The sequence below is a fragment of the Mauremys reevesii genome, linkage group 1, assembly GCF_016161935.1.
Source record: "Mauremys reevesii isolate NIE-2019 linkage group 1, ASM1616193v1, whole genome shotgun sequence".
Classification (NCBI taxonomy): domain Eukaryota; kingdom Metazoa; phylum Chordata; order Testudines; family Geoemydidae; genus Mauremys; species Mauremys reevesii.
The window spans coordinates 51,442,504-51,465,112 of NC_052623.1; the positions used below are offsets into that span (position 1 = coordinate 51,442,504).

The 22,609-nt window shown below is 40.3% G+C and overlaps 1 protein-coding gene across 1 annotated transcript in view; it reads right to left on the reverse strand.

Moving 5' to 3' along the window:
• UBL3 (ubiquitin like 3) overlaps window positions 1-22,609 on the reverse strand; it is a 62,703-nt gene that overhangs the window by 27,831 nt on the left and 12,263 nt on the right. The gene's annotated exons all lie outside the window — the stretch shown is intronic.

A 22,609-nucleotide genomic window follows, 5' to 3' on the forward strand; every position in this document is an offset into this window, starting at 1 on the left:
TTTTTTTATGTATTCAGCATATGTAAGAGCTTTATTTAACTAATAAAAATATTTTAAAATTATAGTTTTATGCATGTTAATTTAATTTTAATTTCCATTCAAACAGAGCGTGGCAAAAATCACAACTGAAAATTAATCATTCTCTAGTAAATAAGAAATACATCATTCACCATTTTTAACTACCAGTACTTAAATAAATGTGGCTAGATATAGTGTATCCGCCTGGATGGCAAAAAAGGCTATATTTCATTGAAAAAAATCAATGTTTTAATCGTTACTAGCCAATAAAAATAAAAATTTATTTAGGAAAATAGTTAATCCAAATACTAAACAAGATTAAAATTATTTACCGGTAAATTGTTTTGATTTACATCAATCCACTGAGGAAAAAGGGGGCATATAAGTACCTACGATTTTTTTTTGAATAATCAGTGTGCTAATCCATGTCCTTTCTCCAAATTCTAAGTCTCTTGAGGACTTTCATAGAAGCTTCAATTAAGTACACTTCTACCTCGATATAACGCGACCCGATATAACACAAATTCGGATATAATGCGGTAAAGCAGTGCTCTGGAGGGGCGGGGCTGTGTGCTCCAGTGGATAGAAGCAAGTTCAGTATAACGTGGTTTCACCTATAACACGGTAAGATTTTTTGGCGTCCGAGGACAGCATTATATCGGGACAGAGGTGTAACAAACTGTGCATTACAGCCAAGAATAAAAGCTTGTCCAAATAATTCTAGTTGACTAAAACTGTACTAGGAAACTGCTTTTGATAGACAGTCTTTCATCAGACAAACACGATAAATACTCCACTTCTATTAGGCCCTCACTAAAATTCAATTTCAAATTTTAAAAGCTGACAACTCACTACTAAAACTGCAGTACTGACAATAAGCAAATTTCTCCCAGATCCAAACCCATGGTATTTTGGACCTTTCCAATATCTGCCTCAAAGGTAGCATTAAAAAGTTTAATTAGCTCTTGATGCAAGTACCGAACCAGCTGATCATCTTCACCTTCCTCCCTAAATGCGTCACTAAAATCATCAGGGGGCTATCTGTGCTGTGAAGGAAGAGACTATTATTGTGATTACCTGCTGCAATCTCTCTCACAAACTACAGCAGCTACAGTGCAGTTCTTTAGAATGAATATAGCTCTGCACTTGACAGGACAGTACTCCCAGTGTTTGCAGTCATTCCAAGGTTTCTTAGAGCAGAGAACACACCAATATATTTACAATTAGCCCATTATTTAGATGTCAGGAGAATGAGTTGACCTATACCAGAGGTTTTCAAACTGTGGTGCATACCCCCCTGGGGTGAGCTGCAGAATGTTCGGGCAAGCCCTGTGTAGCAGAAGTGTTCGGGGATGGAAAGCCACCGCCACCCTGACTCACCTCAGTGAATAGACCCACAGACTGGGTGACTTAGTTGGGGGGGGGGGGAGGGTCAAAATAAAAAATTGTAACTTAAAGGGAACTTCAGCTCAAAAAAAGTTTAAAAACTACTGACCTATACTATATTAAAAAATCCCTGTATAGTAGGTAAAAGAACTAGACTTGCAGAAGTCATTTGTCTGATATGTATCCCAATATAATATAATGGACCAGATTCCAACCCATTAAAACACAAAATAAGAATCTCTGGGGATAGAATGTCTGATAACAACTTTGGTATTAATAAAGGACAAAATAAATTATTTGAAAGTTCAAAATATAAATCAGACATACTATTGCCTCTTAGGAGAGAGACAAGGTTGTTAGCAAGCATACAAACGAATACAAATGGTGAGAACATTTTCACTGACATCTAGAATACTAATGCAGGGCCTAGTCAATTATACCAGATTGGAAGATAAAACTCCATACAAAAATGTTCCTGGGAAAAATAATTCAAGAGGTATTACATACCCATAAAATATTAATACTAAAATTTTATGTAGAAATCTCTGAGAAAATTTGTTTGCCATTGCATAAAGACAAAAGAAAACTGAGACAGTAATAATTGCCAGCATACAGATTTGTGCTTTTTAAAAAGACACTCTTCAGGAAGCTTTCATTTGTAGTTAGCAATTATTGTCATTTATCATATAATACATGCTAACATTCATAATTTACTCTTCATAAAGACCTCTGCTAAATCAAGCAAAATGTTTTAGTTCAGTGATTCCCAAACCTTTTATTAAGGTGGCTTACCAACTGCATTTTGACTTTCTGGGGAACCCACCATTACCCCTGCTATCCCTCCCCTTCCTTTCGCAGCCCTCCAGTCCCCCCCTTCTTAGTCCAAGCCCCCTATTTGGTTCACCCAAGAACCCCTTGCTCTCACTCTCCCAGCCTTGCCACCTCCAGTAGCCCCAGCCACCTCTTCTGTCCTCACAGCAAGGCCAAGATCACTACACTAAGCTATTGACTGTCTGCTCACTGGCTCTGGCCACTTTCTTGGCACTGCTACTGCCTGGATCCTCCACACTGCTGCTTGCTGACCAGAGGAAGTGAGCTCAGAATCCACCGACCAGAGGGAGCATGGAGGAAGCAGCCCACCCCTTCCTTGCCCATGCCCCAGGAGTGTTTCCTAAGCGCTGCTCCTTGGATCCTGCTCCCCAAAATGCTGCTGCCTGCTGACTATAGGAAGTGAGAGCATGGAGTAGGGGAATGCCTCTAGGGCACACACAAGGCAGGTATTGGCTGCTGGCTGTCAGCTCACTCGCTGGCTTGGCCCACTTCCTTTGCGCTACTGCTGAGGCCTGCTGGAAGCGAGGAAGGAAGGAAGCTCTTCCAGGGCATGCACAGCCTACCTACACCCTTCCCAAGACCCACTGGTGCACTGGAACGCATCATGTGGGAAACACTGTTTTAGTTCATTTAGAAGAAATATTTTGAATGAATTCCTGAGACACTTGGTACTGTATTATAGTTTGCTGTTTTAACTCAAAAGCAATAAATAAATAAGGACCGTATCAGGAGACAGATAGCCTATGCACGGGATTCTGCATTGCACAGAGTCCCACTGGAGTCAATGGGGCTCAGCGTATGCTTAGACTGTGCAATCAGTCATAGGACCATGGTCTAAGTTGATTAATATTAAACCACACTCAGTCCCAAAAAGTTATTGTCTGAGGGCCTGATCCAATCCCCACACAACTCAATGAGAAAAATTCTCATTGACTTCAATTGTGCAGGATCTGTGCCTTAGTCCACAATTTTAAAGTAGTATAATAAAAATATGAAATTAGAAAAGGCAAAATGTCATTTTGCATTATTTCCATGAAGTTACATACAGCAGCAAAATTATACACATGCAAAATAGGAAGAAGTGGGGGAAATGGTAAAACACCTACTCAGAAATTTATTTGTGTCTCTGGGTTTCAGAAACTGAGTTTAGGAATATAAATACCATCAAAGAGTAAACAAATGGTCTAACCCATCTGGATCCTGTCCCTGATATAGTCCAATGTTGGATACTTCAGAGGAAGAAGTAAAATCCTACAATGAGCCTAAACTGTGTAATGCTATATCATTGGGAATTATTTTTTTTTTGGCTCATGATCATCTTCTGCCTTTAAGCATGAAAATTAACAGCCCTCATAGATTTTTATCTTCATGTAATGCACATACTCTTATTCAAAAAGTAATTTAAAAACATTTTTAAAAACATTTTTACTCAACTATTCCATTTGCCTCATCACCACCATACAGCAGAAAATTCCACAGATTAATTATATACCTTCAAAAAAGCTTCCCTTCATCCTTTTATGAATTTGCCACCTTTAAATTCCATAACTATCCCATGTCCTTGTATAATGGGAAAGGTAACATAGGTGTATATATGAATAGCCTTACTTAAGACATTCTGTCACCTTACCTTTCTTATCTGCACATATCCTTTCTTATCTCAACTAGTGAAATTAATATTGCTCTGTATATTACTCCTGTATTTTTTCGACTCATAAAAAAACAACCACGACATACAATACTCAATTATATTTTGAAAGACTATTTATCTTAAGGATGTCAAAGAAAAATAGTGTAATCTTACCCAAGAACGGTATACTTGCCCTTTCATATAATGTGTGCATTCCACACTTCTCCTTGAGTTTGCTTTATTGTCCTTAATTTATAGCTACTCAGAATACACTCTTTCCTAACTTAAAGTTAATGTTAATGTAATTCATGTGGAGGCATTTCAATTTATTCATTTGGTTGGAATCAAATACGATTTTATCAGGTATAAATTGAAGTAGTTTGAAGATCATAACTTGCTCTTCAGTATCACAGAAACAAACAACTTATAGTAAGTTTATTATGACAACGTAAATGTATATGGTGACTTTTATCCAGAATGTTGCAAAGAGCTATACAAAACCAAATACTTCTTACCAGCTAATTGTTTTTTTTGTGGCTTGGTGATACCGGGGGGTGGGCGTGGGGGGTGGAGGAGGACCGTGACTACTTACAAACTTTAAAGGGGGACTGGAACTTCTGGTATGTTAATCAAACTGAGGGAGATCATTTAGGAGAAGGATGCTTTGCACCCAAACTCCTCCTCCTCTTAGGCTTTATCTGTAGGTGTTCCCCAGCTTATGAACATCCAGTTTTAAGGACCTAGATAGAAATTGATCTAGGTAACATTTGATCTACACTCTACAAGGAGGCTATATCCCTTCTGGATTTGCCTTGAGAATGATGATGCTGATGATGAAAGTTTTCATATGAAAGTATAGTGGAGACTAATCCTATCTAGTATTGTACTGGCTGCTTTGCCAGAGAGGGGCTGCTGGGGAGCGAGTCCAACTGATGTTGTCAACCATAGAAAATTAACAGAAGGTAGGAATATTTTGTTCTTCTGCCAGCTATTTTCATGGTGGACAGTGAGCTCCCAACTGGAGCATATTACAGATGAACTGGAAAGAGCCTCATCTCCACTCCTCCTGAGAAGTCTTTGAAACCCTCTGATTTGTAACCCTCCTAGCTGCTAATACTGCTGTCTGAGAGATGACTTAAAACAAAAGAAACAACAAGAAAAGACTGGGGAAAACCTGCAAAGAGCATAGTGAGAAAGAAGACTCGATGCAAAAATCCCTTCTGACTGGCCACCATCTACTTAACTGACATATAGTGAAGAATATAACTCATCATCCACACTGGTGGCAGTCAGGCTACAGAAACAGACACACTGGCAATCATTTCTCCAACAAAGTGCTGTCACTTATGTAGGCTGAACTCTGAGCAACTGATTATTAAGTATTTAACTATGCCATAAGTGTACTTGAGCTCTACAGAAACAAGACACAGCTCCTGTCCCAAAAGAAGAAATTAAGCTCAATCCAATTTAATCTGTAATGGTTATTTAGGCAGGCAGAATGCAATTTCAAGAATTGGAATTTGTCCAGGATGCAAACTCACCACCCTTACAAAAGTATGAGCCTGTGGTTTAAGTTTCAAAGCCCATACCTCCAGCAATGAAGCACTGATTTGGAGCATTGGTTTAACACAGACTCAGGGTATGGCTACACTTGAGAGTTGCAGCGCTGGTGGAGGCTTTCCAGCGCTGCAATTAGTAACTGTCCACACCTGCAGGGCACATCCAGCGCTGCAACTCCCTGGCTGCAGCGCTGGCTGTACACCTGGGTCTGCTTGGGGTATAACCATTGCAGCGCTGGTGCTACAGCGCTGCTCGTAAAGTGTGGCCACACACCAGCGCTGTTATTGGCCTCCAGGGTATTAGGAGATATCCCAGAATGCTTTTAACTAAATTACTCCCTTTGTTTTGTTATGCTGACTCTCTTTGTTTTGTTGTGAACTCGGGGCTCCGGGAGCTGCTTATCTAAAAAACAAACACAGCTCCTGTTTAATCAATCTGTAACTGACTGAACAATCAAATGAGATAAACCCACTACCTTGCTGTGAATGAGGCAGGCAGGGGAATGAGTGTTTGCTTGACGAGAGAAACAGCAGGGGCAGGGGTGAGAAAGGGAGTCCGTTGGAGCAGCTGCTTATCTGGTCTGCAGGCTGTTTGCAGTTAAGAGTAAGGGGTCGGGAAAAATTTCTGATTTTGCAAGGCAGAGAGCTGATACACAGTGTCGGCTCCAAAAATCCACTTTCTCTCTCTCCCCCGGTCCCTGTCACACTGCACCCCACCCACCTCTTTTGAAAAGCATGTTGCTGCCACTTGAACGCTGGGATAGCTGCCCATAATGCATCACTCCCAACAGCGCTGCAAATGTGGCCACACTGCAGCACTGGTAGCTCTGAGTGTGGCCACACACCAGCGCTTTCCCTACACAGCTGTACGACCAGCGCTGTAACTCCCAGCGCTGCAACTCTCAAGTGTAGCCATCCCTCAGAGGCCAGAAAAACATCAACCAAATCACCAGCACCCACTCTGTCTGTGGTCAACATAACTAGGAGATCTCAGAGAAAAGCTAAGTACTGACCAAAGTAGGACTTGATAAGCTTATGAGATCTAGTGAGATTACAGACCGAAATGTTATGGGTTCAGGCCAAAAGTATGTCTTTATTGGGACTGAATTTAAATTATTCTAAAGATATCAATCTTATATATATTATTTAATTAATGTGTGCCTTGGCATTGAAATTAGAGCCAGTAATCAAACATTTTATTTCCCTTTACACACTCAAGCCTGAGCAGTACAAAACGTAGAACAAATATTTGATTTCATGAAGTAACACTGATTACTTACTTCTCATTTGGTTAAAGCAAACATTTAAGTGTACACAGACTGCTAATAATGAATTCCTTAACATATATTAGATCTTTATTGCACAACACATTAGACCTATTCTGGGCAGAATATTTACTATTCTTAGAATTTGTCACAACTATATTAATGGCTCTTGAAAACCATGAAATTCCGCAGCAGACTATAAATGTAACCCAATTATGTTAAGAACAGGAGGTTATACACATATGGTTAGAATGGAAGCTACAATTAAGGTTGCCCAAACATTTCCATTTTAACCTTCGGTTATCAGTCATGCTTAACTTTCTGAACCTTGTACCATTTCAGGTTGAAATTTCCCAAACCTGGCCATTGCTCAAGAGTGATTTTGTTTAATGAATGAGTAAGAACAATTCACCCATTTTTTAAAATAGTGGAAAGAGGGGAAACTACTTTCTCACATTAAAAAAAAGAGCAATCTTTTTCTGAACAGCTCTAACCCAAGATGACAAAGTGGAAAGTAGAAAATAGGAAGGGAAGATACACATTTGTAAATTTAAAATGAACTACATACCACATATACTCAATTTTTAACATATGTCGGAACTTTCTAATAAGCATTTTAGCAAGTAAATAAAACTGTTTACTTAAACAAGGCATGACTATGCCCATCTGGAAACAGCTTTGCCTTATTTAAGAGCAGGTGTCCCCAGATCTCTATTTGGCAACTAATGCATGAAAAAGTATTTAACCTTCTCTAGGCAAACATTCTTTAACGGAAGTTCTATTTTGGTTTCCTACTTAGGATTCACAACAAACCAAATGTGATCACAGACTAAGCTCTGCCAGAGACAGTATCTGCTTCAAGACTCTATTTCTGTTAAAGCTGATGAACAGTTCATTTAAAAAAATATTTAAGCATATTCTGTAATATAAACTCTAGAGTATCAATGCTCAACTTCCCTACTGAAACACTGGCATAACAGCAAATTTCCCCAATACCTTCTGAGAAGTCACTTCCTGCTTTAGCTCTGCTATGGCTTTGTACCACATAGCAAAAAGGAGCCACCAATCTTTGATCAAGCTCATGAAATACTGTATTGGCTGACACAGGAAAAAAAAATCTTTGTGAACATGCCAATAGCTGAACTATGGTATTTAGTGAAATATCAGTGTGACAAGCAAAAACTGAAAAGGAAAAGTTCCTCCCCTCCACCCCTCACCCCAATCAACTAAATAAGAACATAAAAATGTGCACACTGGGTCAGATCAATGATCCACTTAGCCCAGCATCCTGTCTTCCCATAGTGGCTGATGCCAAATGCTTTAGAGGCAATGAACTGAACAAGGCAATTATTGAATAATCCATCTCATGTTGTCCACTCTAAGCTTCTGGCAGTAAGAGGCTTAGGGCATCCGCAGAATGGGGTAGCACCGCTGATCATCTTGGCTAGTAGCCACTGATGGACCTATCCTCCATGAACTTACAGTAGAACCTCAAAGTTACAAACACAAGAGTTATGAACTGACCAGACAACCACACACCTCGTTTGGAACCGGAAGTATGCAATCAGGCAGCAGCAAAGGGGGGAAATACAGTACAGTACTGGGTTAAACGTAAACTACTAAACAAATAAAGGGAAAGCAGCATATTTCTTCTGCATAGTAAAGTTTCAAAGCTGTATTAAGTTAATGTTCAGTTGTAAACATCTGAAAGAACTATAAGGTTTTATTCGGAATTACAAACATTTCAGAGTTACGAACAACCTCCATTCCCAAGGTGATTGTAACTCTGAGGTTCTATTGTATCTGATTCTTTTTTTAATCTAGTTATACTTTTGGTCTTCACAACAACTCTGGCAATGAGTTCAACAGGTTGACTGTGCATTGTGTGAAGAAATACTTCCTTTTGTTTGTTTTAAACCTTCTGCCTATTAATTTCATTGTGTGACTCCTAGATCTTGTGTTCTGTGAAAGTAAATAACACTTCCTTATTCACTTTCTCCACACCAGTCATGATTTTATAGATCTCTATCATATCGCCTGTTAGTCGTCCCTTTTCCAAGCTGAGAAGTCCCAGGCTTTTTAATCTCTCCTCATAAGAAAGCTATTCCATACCCCTAATCATTTTTTTGCCTTTCTATACCTTTTCCAATTCTAATATATCTTTTTTTCAGATGGGGCAACCAGAACTGCACACAGTATTCAAGGTGTGGGTGTACCATGGATTTATATAGTGGCATTATGATATTTTCTGTGTTACTATGTATCCCTTTCCTAATGGTTCCTGATATTCTGTTAACTTTTTTGACTGCTGCTGCACACTGAGCAGATGTTTTTACAGAATTATCCACAATGACTCTCACATCACTTTTCTGAATGTTAACTGCTAATTTAGACCCCCATCATTTTGTATGCATAGTTGGGATTATGTTTTACAATGTGCATTACTTTGCATTTATCAGAACTGAATTTCATCTGCCATTTTGTTGTCCAGTCACCCAGTTTTGAGAGACCCCTTTGTAATTCTTCACAGTCTGCTTTGGATTTAACTATCTTGAATAATTTTGTATCATCTGCAAATTTTGCCACATCATTGTTTTGCCACTGTTTTTTCCAGATCATTTATGAATATGTTGAACAGACGTTGTCACAGTACAGACTCTTGAGGGACCACTGTTTACCCCTCTCCATTCTGAAAACCCACCATTTCTTTCTACCCTTTGTGTCCTATCTTTTAACCAGTTATTGATTCATGAGAGGACCTTCCCTCTTATCCCATGACTGCGTACTTTGCTTACGAGTCTTTGATGAGGGACCTTGTCCAAGGCTTTCTGAAAGTCCAAGTACACTATATCCACTGGATCACCCTTGTCCACATGTTTGTTGACCCACTCCTTTCAAAGAATTCTAATAGATTGGTGGGGCATGGTTTCCCTTTACAAAAACCATTTTGACTCTTCCCCAACAAATCATTTTCATTTATGAGTCTGGTAATTCTGTTCTTTACTATACCTTCCACCAATCTGCCTGGTACTGAAGCTAGGCTTACTTTTGAAACCTTTTTTAAAAATTGGCTTCACATTAGCTATCCTCCAGTCATGCGGTACAGAGGCTGGTTTATATGACAGGTTACATACCACAGTTAGTAGTTCTGCTATTTCATTTTGAGTTCCTTTAGAATGCCTGGGTGAATATCGTCTGGTCCTGGTGACTTATTACTATAAATTTATCAATTTATTCCAAAACCTTCTCTACTGACACATCAATCTGGGACAGTTCCTCAGATTTGTCACCTAAAATGAATAGCTCAGGTGTGGAAATCTTCCTTGTGCTAAATGAATCAGTCTTCACTGCAGTGAAGACTGATGCAAAGAATTCATTTAGCTTCTCCGCAATGGCCTTATCTTTCTTGAATGCACTTTTAGCACTTCGATCATCCAGTGACCCCACTGATTATCTGGCAGATTCCCTACTTCTGATGTACTGAAAGATGGTTTGCTGTTAGTTTGTGCGTCTTTGGCTAGTTGCAAGGTTTTTTTCCTGGCCTGTCTTCTTATACTTTTACACTTGACTTGGCAGAGTTTATGCTTCTTTCTATTTTCCTCAGTAGGATTTGACTTCCAATTTTGGAAAGGATGCCTTTTTGCCTTTAACTGCTTCTTTTACTTGGTTAGTCATATTGGCACTTTTTTGATCCTCTTACTGTTTTTTAATTTAGAATACACATTTAATTTGAGCCTCTATTATTGTGTTTTCTATGCAGTTTGCAGGCATTTCACTTGTGACTCTTCCTTTTAATTTCAACTTAATTAGCGTCCTCATTTTTGTGTAGTTCCCCTGAAGTGAAATGCTACTGTGGTTGGATTCTTTGGTATCTCTCCCCCCGGCCTCCAAGGATGTTAGCTTTAATTACATTACGGTTGCTACCACCAAGTGGTTCAGCTATATTCACCTCTTGGATCAGATCCTGTGCTCCACTTAAGACTAAATCAAGAATTCTCTCTCCCCTTGTGGGTTCTAGGACTAGCTGCTCCAAGAAGCAGTCATTAATGGTGTCTAGAAACTTTAATTCTGCATCCCATCTTTCTGAGATGACATGTATCCAGTCAATATGGGGATCACTGAAATCTCCCATTATTACTGAGCTTTCTATTTTTATAGCCTGTCTAATCTTCCTGAACATTTCACACAATCACCATCACAGGCCTGGTCTGATGGTCGGTAACATATTCCTATTGTTATACTCTTATTATTCAAGCATTGAATTTCTATCCATAGAGATTCTATGGTACAGCTTGATTCATTTTAAGATTTTTACTATATTTGACTCTATGCTTTCTTTCACATATAGTGCCTCTCCCCACCAGCATGACCTATTCTGTCATTCCTGTATATTTTGTATCCTAGTATTACTATGCCCCATTGATTATATTCATTCCACCAAGTTTCTATAATGCCTATTATATCAATACCTTCATTTAATACCAGGCACTCAAGTTCACCCATCTTAGTATTTTGACTTTTAGCATTCATATACAAGCACTTATAAAATTTGTCACTTTTTAGTTGTCTGCCACTATGTTATGTAATTAAAAGGGACACTTTCATTTGACCAATATCAGGGGATAGCTGTGTTAGTCTGTATCCACAAAAACAACAAGGAGTCTGGTGGCACCTTAAAGACTAACAGATTTATTTGGGCATAAGCTTTCATGGGTTAAAAAGCTCACCTCTTCAGATGCATGGAGTCTTTATCAATTTCTATCCTCTCCTCTTTACTAGAATTTAAAGAATACCCATTAATAGAGCCTCCTCTACAGGATGTCTTTGACCCAACTATGTGCTTCTCCACACCTGTCAGTTTTTCCCCCATACCTTCAGCCCTTAATTTAAAAGCTCCTCTACGGTCTTTTTAATTTTACATGCCTGCAATCTTGTTCCCTTCTGGTTTAAGTGGAGCCATCCTCCTATATAGGCTCCTCCTTTCCCAAAAGGTTTCCCATTTCCTAAAAAACCCAAACCCTCCTCCCTATTCTATCGTCTCCTTGACGTATTGAGACCCTGAAGTTCTGACTAACTGGCCCTGCACATGGAACTGGAAGCATTTCAGAGGATGCTACCACAGAGGTCCTGGACTTTTATCTCTTACCTAGCAGCCTAAATGTGGCCTCCAGGACCTCTCCCCTACCCCCATGTCATGTGTACCTACATGTACCACAACATGTACCAGCCCCTCCCAGCACTGCATATAAGCCTAGCTAGATATCTCAAGAGATTCACAATCTTTTCACCCAGTAGGCAATTCACCATACCACTGGCTTCAGAAACTACAGCTAAGAATGCATGCACTCAAATAAACCCCCTGCAGAATATGCCCTTCCATACCATCATCTTGCTACCGTTACTAGGTGACTTAAGTTTTCACTGCCATGTGGTAGAAATGGCAGAAATCACAAGCAGCAGCACACTGCTTCATTTTCTCAGTTTGATTAACTGACTGCATCAGCAAGGCAATGGAGAGAGAGAGAGAGAGAGGGGCCTGGCCATGCCTCCGTGTAGGAGCCGGCGAGGGGACATGCCACTGCTTCCGGGAGCTGCTTGAGGTAAGTGCTGCCCAGAACCTGCACCTCCTCCCTCGCCCCAACCCCCGCCCCACCTGATTCCCCGCCCACCTTCAGTCCGGAGCACCCTCCTGCACCCCAAACCTCTCATCTGCAGCCCCATCCCAGAGCCCCCAGCCCCCCAGCTGGAGCCTTCACCTCCTCCCACATCCCAACCCCCAACTTCATGAGCATTCATGGCCCACTATACAATTTCCATACCCAAATGTGGCCCTCAGGCCAAAAAGTTTGCCCATGCCTGCTCTAGAGAATCCTGTCTTTTGCTAACTCATCCATATGCACACATTTATCTACCATTTTCTATGCTGATGACTCAAGTTTACCTTTGCATACCTTACACCTCTGCCCCCTTCGTCCAGTCCCACAAATCTCTTTCTGTGGCTGTGTTGAAATTGCAGCTGGTAGTATGCCTTCCAGTCTGGATAGACTGACACATTCCAGCTCCACTTGAGCCAGCTAAAATTAGCAATATGGATGTTGCAGCACAGGCTAACTGCCTGAGTGCAAGCCCACACAATCTCTGGGTCCAAGCTCAGGCATCATCATTGAATCTGCTATTATTAGCACTCTAGCTTGAGTGGAACTAGTATAGACCCATCTACCCAGCCTGAGAGGCATACTACCAGCTGCAGCGTAGACACACCCTCTGGTATTTCCTCTCGACTGATCTGCTGCTAACCCAATTTGAATGTGGCCAAAAATAAGCTTATTTTTTATTCCCAAACCCTGACCCCTTCACCTTTCCTCACTGCTCGGGATCACACTCACCAACATTCTCATAACTTCGAGGTTCTCTGACCCTTCCCCCTCTTGCATATATATAAAGACAATATCTATCTCATCACTTTCCCCTTATTATTATATTATTTGTACAATTAGGGTGACCAGGTATCCCATTTTTAAAGGGACAGTCTTGGTTTTTGGGACTTTTTCTTGTATCGGTGCCTATTACCCCCCACCGCCTGTCCCTTTTTTCCCCCACAGTTGCTATCTGGTAACCCTATGTACATAGTAGCCCTAGTCATGGACCAGAAACCTAGAGTGCTAGACTCTGTACAAACACAGAACAAAAACATGTTCTCCAAGAGTGGCAGAACTGCAATCACTTCAGAACCCAAGCAAAATGGGAATTGAAGACCCTCTGACTTAACTTTTTGTACTGTCACCCATTACCACAGTGTTTGAGCACCAGCTGATGGCCCTTGCCTGTTGCCAGTATTCAAAGAGAACACCCAGGTTAGAATGTGAATACCAATCTCTTAGGACAACTGATACATTTCTGAAATGAATAGGTACAACTGCAGATTCACAAGTTGCACTGATTAAAAGTTTGGCCTAGTATTATTACTAATAAAAATTCACATTCCCATCTAATTAAATGTTCCTGGACTGTAGTTCAGTAGAGTTTATGTAGTGTTCTTCACACAGGACATCACTAAAAACTTCAGAGTGAGACGGTCACACTGTAGCCTAAAGAGAAAAGGAAGGTTTTTAATGTGAGATTTAAAAAGAAGAAGACACTGAGTCCGAAAGGGGAGAGGGGTTTTGGTTGAACAGAAGAATATATGGCAGGGATTGGCAACCTTTGGCATGCGGCCCGCCAGGGTAAGCACCCTGGCGGGCTGGGCCGGTTTGTTTACCTGCCATGTCCACAGGTTTGGCCAATCGTGGCTCCCACTGGCCGTGGTTCACCACTCCAGGCCCGTGGAGGTGACGGGAAGCGGCGTGGGCTGAGGGATGTACTGGCCGCCGCTTCCCGCAGCCCCCATTGGCCTGGAGCGGTGAACCACAGCCAGTGGGAACCGCAATCGGCCGAACCTGCAGACGCGGCATGTACACAAACTGGCCTGGCCCACCAGGGGTGCTTACCCCGGCGAACCGCGTGCCAAAGGTTGCCGATCCCTGATATATGGTAATCAAACCAAACGATATTGCCACCCCATGAATCGGAGGGTGGATCAAAAACAGTCTTTTTATAAAAATAGATGTACTCATTCAAAAAACAAAACAAAAAGAAAAAACACACACATTGCCTTATCTTGAGCTCCTTACTGTTGTTGTTACTGTCATCTCCTGTCAGGAGCTGGTATTCCTATTGCAAGGGATGACTCAAGGGCAGCAATGAACTTTTTGCCTCATTAGATTTTTCTCTCCAGAGAGCAGTACCAGCAGAAAGAAGACTATCTGGTTAATATCGTCAGGGACATCAGAAACAATAATAATAAAAAAGCAACTAAATACATAAGTCTACTTTTTTCTAGTAAATATTGTGTTGAAAAAGTATTACATGCAAGACAGTTATATTTACCTAAATCCCTTATCAGTTCTCTCTGAAATTTACTAAAACAGCTAAAATTTTCAAAGAAGTGTAAAACATCTGGAGATTTCCTGGCAGCCTTATATTATTTGATTTTTTTTAAATAGTTCTTTTATTTTGCTTCTTCTGCCCAATCAACCAGGCAGCTAGTGCTTTTTTTTAATATATATTTTTTTAAATTAAAGCCATCTGGCCTGATTTTGGCATTCTGAGCAAATTCCGAATCTGTGTTCTCAATAGGTCACTGACTATTACTTGGCTGCTCACAAATGTAGATTTGGTTTTATCTTTGACAGCCTACCTAGCCTAAGTGGCTTCCATTTGATCAACTCATCTAGTTCTTACAAACTGAGTTTCCAGATAGCTTTGTTTCTGAATTGAAATTTTAATTTTATTTTATATTAGTATTGTTTCATGTTTCTCAGTAACTAATGCTAAGTCATCGTCCAGGGGAAGGAGAAGACGTGACAAAAAGACGTATTACCTCTGTATCAATTTTTGTAGTCATTCCTCTGAAGACTAGATGGGAAAAGAAATGGAACTTTTCCCCTTAATTTAGACTATGGTTTTATCCAATCATTCATCAAGATATTTGCCCTCAGTTATTTGAACAGGACCATTAAGTGCTTGGCTTGCCTCTTCATTTGTCAGGACCTCAGAGATGCTGTCTTGCATCAGTGTTAATTAGTATAACTGTGGCTGCAAGCATTCAGTGAGGCATCAGAGAGTCCAAGACTGTGGCAAAGGAGAATTTTTAAAAGGGTAAATTTGAGGTCTTTGATCTTCCTAGAATGATCCTCTGACACTGAGACAGTGTCACATGAAGGTGGCCCATGCAAAATATGTACCAGCAGCAAAAGGCTGCAGAAAATGCTTAATTTATTTTCAGGGCAGTTTCCCATCCATGCAGGAGATTAGAAGAGCAAAGCATTTCAGGCACTTACCAGTACATAGTAGGGTAACGAGTACTATAGGAGACCATAAGACATCAATAAACAGCCCTACTTTTTTGCTTCTTTTTGGTGGGTTTATCTACTACATTGAGTGGGCCAGAATGAGTGCCCTGTCAAAATAAAATGTTATTCTCCTGGGGAGCCCAGAAAATAAAGCTTGGCAGAACTAAGGAAGATCCCTGAACCCTCTAAACTCTGTAAATTAACAATTTTTCGGTGCTCTATGAATCTGCAGACCCACCTGATAACTCTGCTAGGAGTCAGAAAGAAGTGAGGATTTTCCATACGGTGGAATTAAGTCCTTCAATTGACAATTCTGTTCCTGCCTGAAGGAGCAGGGAAAGCCCGCTACTAGAATGGTAAAATTGCCAGTGGTGAAGAACTCACAATTCTGTACAATATACTGCAACATCCACCGAATATTCCAGGGAAAACTAGCTGAGTAAATATACAATACATTATCTCATCCAGTTCCTTAAAAATATTTCTGCTAGATTTCACTGAAGTCTTACAGTCTGATTCAACAGAGCATAGTTCCAGTAGAAGATGGCAGAATGATTTACCAACATTTACTTTTAAGATCACATTAAACACATTTCAGGTAATGCTCAGTCGCAAGGAGACCTGTAAGCTTGAACTGCTTTCAGTAATTTTATAGAAAAAATACTGATATCAAATTTAAAAATAAAAGTCTACTTTTATTGCACAACGAATAGCAGAATAATGCAATTATATTATATAACTGACCTACAATAACAATGTACTGTCTGTCTTTTTGCAGAATTAATATCAAATGTTCTCTTCATCTCAACACCCCAATATGTTGCTTATCAATTGCAATAGCTACAATACTTAAATATATCTGCCAGTTTCAGTTTGTCAATGCCAGAGAGTTTATAACCCTGTAATTAAACAAAGTAAACATTCAATAAGTATATTTTCAATAAACATCACTAGTCTGTATTACAACCAAAGTTGGTCAAAAATTTTTGCCTGAAACTTTTGGGAGGGGCAGAAAACACAGATTTGGGTTAACTGAAAAAATTCACAAAATTCATGTTGTTTTTGGCAAATTGTTTCAGTCAAAAAAAGAAGAGAAAAAGATTCAGAAACAACTAAACATTCATTTCAGCATTATCTAAACCAGGGATTTGGAGCAATCAAATTTTTGAATTGCTCCGCTACGGCTCCGGGCAAAAACCTACTGGCCCGTGCTCCAGCTCCGGGCTCCACTCCAAAGCCCTGATCTAAACTAAATGTTTCGATTTTGGGGGTTAGATTCACAAGGGGATGTTTGTCCCATTCACAAAACCATAGGGCTGGAAGGGACCTCGAATCCAGCCACCTGCACAGAGCCAGGAACAAGTAAATGAAGGAAAACCTAAACTGGAGGAAGAGGAGTTGGCAGTCAGGGCACTCACCTGGGATGTGGGAGACTCAGGGCTTGGCTACACTTGCAGATGTGCAGCGCTGGGAGTTACAGTTGTGTTCGTACAGCTGTGTAGGGAAAGCGCTGGTGTGTGGCCACACTCACAGCTACCAGCGCTGCAGTGTGGCCACATTTGCAGCATTTGCAGCGCTGTTGGGAGTGGTGCATTATGGGCAGCTATCCCAGCGTTCAAGTGGCAGCAACGTGCTTTTCAAAAGAGGGAGGTGGGGTGGAGTGTGACCGGGAGCAGGGGAGAAAGAGAGAGTGGATTTTTGGAGCCGACACTGTGTGTCAGCTCCCTGCCTTGCAAAATCTGAACATTTCCTCGACCCCTCATTCACTCTTAACTGCAAATAGCCTGCAGACCAGATAAGCAGCTGCTCCAACGGACTCCCTTTCTCCCCCTCCCCCCCGCCGCTGTTTCTCTTCTCAAGCAAACACTAGCTGTAGACATTCATCCCCTTGCCTGCCTCATTCACAGCAAGGTAGTGGGTTAGATTGTTCACTGTCAGTTACAGATTGATCACAGCAAACAAGAGCTGTGTTTGTTTTTCAAGATAAGCAGCTCCCGGAGCCCCGAGTTCACAACAAAACAAAGAGAGTAATTTAGTTAAAAGCATTCTGGGATATCTCCTAATACCCTGGAGGCCAATAACAGCGCTGGTCTGTGGCCACACTTGACGAGCAGCGCTGCATCACCAGCGCTGCACTCGTTATACCCCAACCAGACCAGGTGTACAGCCAGCGCTGCAGCCAGGGAGTTGCAGCGCTGGATGTGCCTTGCAGGTGTGGACAGTTACTAAGTTGCCGCGCTGTAAAGCCTCCACCAGCGCTGCAACTCTCCAGTGTAGCCAAGCCCTCAGGTTTGATTCCCTTTTCTAGGGTGGAAACTTGCCCTAACCACTAACCTATAGGGTAGTCTGGGTGTGTCTCTCTCAAGATCTCCTTTTGAAACCTGCTGCACTTTGCATAAAATACCTGAATATTCATTGGAGAAGAGACTCTCATATCCCCTCTCTCAGGTGACTGTCCAAACCACCTACCTATAAAGTCATTCTCTCTCTCTCTCTGGCCCAATGAACATTTTTTATACAAAGTGAATTTCAATTTGCCAAGAAGTCTGAAAAATGTTGGTTGGGATTGATCCAAAATGATTTTTTTTTAAAAAAGCCAGAGAACCAAAAAAAAACAGTATTTGTACAGCTCTAATTAAAACAATGACACAGCTATCTCCTAGCTAAAAGTTACAAAAAGCTGCATCATCTCAACGGATCAGAAAGAAAGGAGAATGTCAGACAGATTACCTAAATCAGTGGTTTTCAATATGGGGTACCCAAGCTCTCATCAGGGGACGCATGAGACAACACATTTTATTTAGTAAGACTTGGCAATCTAACCATCGATATATTACGACCCTATCTCAGATGGGGGTATGTGGTAGACTACATTATTTGGAAAGGGGTACACAGCCTAAAAAGTTTGAAAACCACTGACCTAAATGTTACTTGGGTTACATGTCAATAGAATTTGAATGCACTGTGAGTTACAGCTACAAAACACATCAACATTCCTCACAAAGAATTCAGGAGGAATGTACATCTCTAAGCATGGGTAGTCCCTCTGTGGAGCAGTTCCCAACCTAAGTGGGAGAAGATGAAAGCATAGACCAGAGGAAGGGAGCGCAGCAGAGGAAAATTTTCAAATACATTCCTCTTATTTGCGCAAAGACTGAATATAAAAAAGCGTAGACAAATTAAAGGAATTTCAGATCAAAACAGAAAAAACTTTTTGTCAACTCACAGAAAGCCTCCTGTGAGTCCTGTGTTGTTCTTAAATGCATACCCTCATCTAGTCAGCAGTCCAAAATTAACAGCTGGCTAAAACCCTTCCAAAAGGAAACATAAGCTTGTAGTGTAGTTAACAGATGGCGGCACAGGTTATGAAATTGGGCTTCTCTTCTGCCTCTTAACATAATCTTTTAAAATGTTCAGCTGAACTGTATATTTAAATAGTCCTTCTTACTACAGTTTAGAATTCTACTGATGAAACAAATCTGAACATCTGTATATTCTAAACATAAGAATGTGTGATAAGTACATTTGTAGAGAGTATCTCCTACCCTGAGTGTTACTACCTATCAGTTTCCAGCAACAGAAAGAATTTGCAAATTAAAAAAAATAAAACTTCAGGGTTATTTTCTTATGCCTCAAGTAAAAAGGGCAAAGGGGCATGTCAGGACACCGTACTGCTTATTCAGATCTGACAGGCTGACTTTCCACATTCACTCCATCCATGGATCCCATTGTCTAGCTTCATGATATCCCAGCATTCATTCTGCTGGTGATGCCACACCTATCAAGCCATATATCAGGGACTGAAACCTGATTATTATGAAGATAAGACAAGTGCCACCATCTCCATTCAATGTTGCATGGTGTTTTTAAGTCTTCAATATTAATCTCAAGTGCTACAGTATAACATAATATTTCCTAACTTTTAAAATACTGTATACAATACTGTAGAAAGTTAATGTATTTGCCCCCTTGACAAGCACCAGTCTTCAGCACTGTTCAACAGCCTTTAGGACATCACCAGAGTAGTGCAAACCAGGTCATCTATCTTAAGCCTAAACCAGCCTTTGCATCTGGGTGGCAGAATCTTTGTTATGTTGACATCAAAAAGAGGTCAGTGGAAGTAATTATAAGTGTGCTGATATATTTGTTGTCCTCTTTATTTGGGGCAATCATAACCTACTATCATCCAAACATTCACCTTCACCTCCACCTCCATCCAAAAACAGAAAAACCCCAACAACGCCAGATAGCCATTCTGTTCCAACAACACAGTCATATTCCACCCTGACAGGGGCTCCCTTTTAAGTGATGGGACAGCGAATTGTCTTATACATATTATATATTACCTTGTTGTATTTTATATCCATTATATTTTCTTTAGTAGAATAGAAATAAAAGTATCATCTCTTTTATGTAATGTACTCAAGGGCTTGAAAATCTACTAGCTGTAGTAGTGGACTTCAGTATTGTTACAATTCAATTTACATAAATTTCAGGTGCCATAAAGCCCTTTACAATACTGGTTCCATTTCTAGAAAATAGTATTATATTTTATTATAAAATATCTACTCAGTGCAAAAAAAAAAAAGAACAAAAACCAAAAAAAAAACAGTAACATGTAAACAATATCTGTAATGTTTTATTTGCAGTCTTTCATAGAATCATAGAAATGTAGAGCTGGAAGGGACGTTGAGAGGTCATTAAATCCATCTCCCCCATGCTGAGGCAAGAGCCAAGTATACCCATTCAATAACATAGGAAAATGGTTCTCAACCGGGGGTACGTGTACCCCTGGGGGTATGCAGATGTCTTCCAGAGGATACATCAACTCGTTTAGATATTTAACAACAGGCTACATACAGGGGCGGCTCTAGACATTTCGCCGCCCCAAGCAAGGCGGCATGCCGCGGGAGGCGCTCTGCCGGTCGCTGGTCCTGCAGCTCCGGTGGACCTCCCGCAGGCGTGCCTGCGGAGGGTGCGCTGGTCCCGCGCGGCCACCGAAGCCACACAGAACCAGCGGACCCTCCGCAGGGATGCCTGCGGGAGGTCCACCGGAGCCGCCTGCCACCCTCCCAGCGACCGGCAGAGCGCCCCCCACGGCATGCCGCCCCAAGCACGCGCTTGGCGTGCTGGGGTCTGGAGCCGCCCCTGGCCACATAAAAAGCACTAGCGATGTCAGCAGAAACTAAAATTTCATACAATGACTTGTTTATACTGCTCTATATACTATACATTGACATGTAAGTACAATATTTATATTCTAATTGATTTTATAATTTTATGGTAAAAATCAAGAAAGTAAACAATTTTTCAGAAATAGTGTGCTCTGACACTTGTCTGATTTTATAAGCAAGTAGTTTTTAAGTGAGGTAAAACTTGGGGGTACAAAAGACAAATCAAACTCCTGAAAGGGGTACAGTAGTCTGCTGCTCAGACATGACAAGGTATTTGAAAGTATCTTCAGTATTGAGGAGGATAAAAAAGGCCAAAAATATATACAAACAGTCCGCCACACACAGCCATCCAGAAATTACTCTCTATAGTTTACTACTCTTCCTTTCCTCTCTCATGTCTATGGATTTTAGCATTTTTCCTTTCAGTTGTTTTCATACACTGAAAAATAGGACATTTTTATGATCATAAACTAATTATTTAGGATGGGGGAGCTAAGGGGAAAATTAACATCTCCTAATGGCAGGTTTATCATCAATAAGGACCTAATTTGTTTATGATTTTATAGTCTTTTAATATTAAAAAAATACGTCATGGCTGTGAAGGGTGGTTGGTTAATGCCTACACATCTTCAGAGATGGAAGGTCAAAGTATAGATCTCATTCAGGTCAGAAATTAAACAATTAGTTGATTTCAACCTAATCCCAAATGGTTGGTTATTACAATCATAAAGCTACTACACAGAGTAATTTGTCACAATTGTCTGCCTCTGCTCAGAAGATGCCCAAGACTAGCAAAAGTGTTGAAGGTCGGACTGATGTGAAGTGGCAGAACCAACTGAGAAAGTCTTTAAGTACCTAACTTGCCTATGCCTGGCTCAGCTCTGCCCAGAATTCTTAGTCCCGCACTTTTACACCTTCAAACAATTTATATAATCAAGCACACACAAAACAACATATGCAGATAGAGGGACTGATCAGTGATCAGCCTATAATCCATGTATAGGGCAGGTCGTCTTTATAAAAGTAAAGAGATAGCAAAGATATAGTACCTGAACTAAGAAGATTCTGGGTTGCTGAAAACCTGGACTACAGCATGCTTGGTGTGGATGGAATCTTTGAAGAATTTAGCTGCAAAGCTCTATTAAATCTGTACTGAGCATGCACAAAGTGCAACTTGGCAAAATTTGGGTGGATTTTTACAGGGATGGCAAAGACACATCACTGACACAAAGGTCAACTCCCTGCCAAAATTTCAATCCCTGCTCCAAAGCATGGGGGCACTAGTGGTTTTCAAAAAAAGATTACTTAAATTTTTAACATGGTCAAAACAATTTTTCTTTAACCTAGTTCTCTGAAATGGCTTAAATTTTAGAAGGTACACACCATATATTTTTAAGTGATTTATTTTGAAAACTTTTCAGATTAGTTTTACAGCTATATCAGAAAATGAATGATTGTTTGGTTATTTCATTTGCCAAAGGTAATTGAAGCAGATATTTATGATGTCACTGGGAGGTGAACTATCTCCAATTCAACAGGTTAATCATTAATATCTGGAGGATTTTTTGCCATCCTGTCTTTGGAAGAAAACATCACCAGACAGACATTTAAATGGTTTTATTTAACTAAAACAATGTTATGTATTCTGGATTTTTTTTCTTCAAACAGCAAACATATAATCTTTTAACAAAATAAGCATATGAATTTTTGAATTCAGTTAAACATTCAAGTTTTTTAAATTTGGTTTGTTTTTGTTAAAATTCTTGTTAACTAAAATAGTTAAATTAAATATTTATTTTTAAAAATCAAAAATGAAATTGACTATATCAGCCAGGTCAACATGAAAAACTTAAAA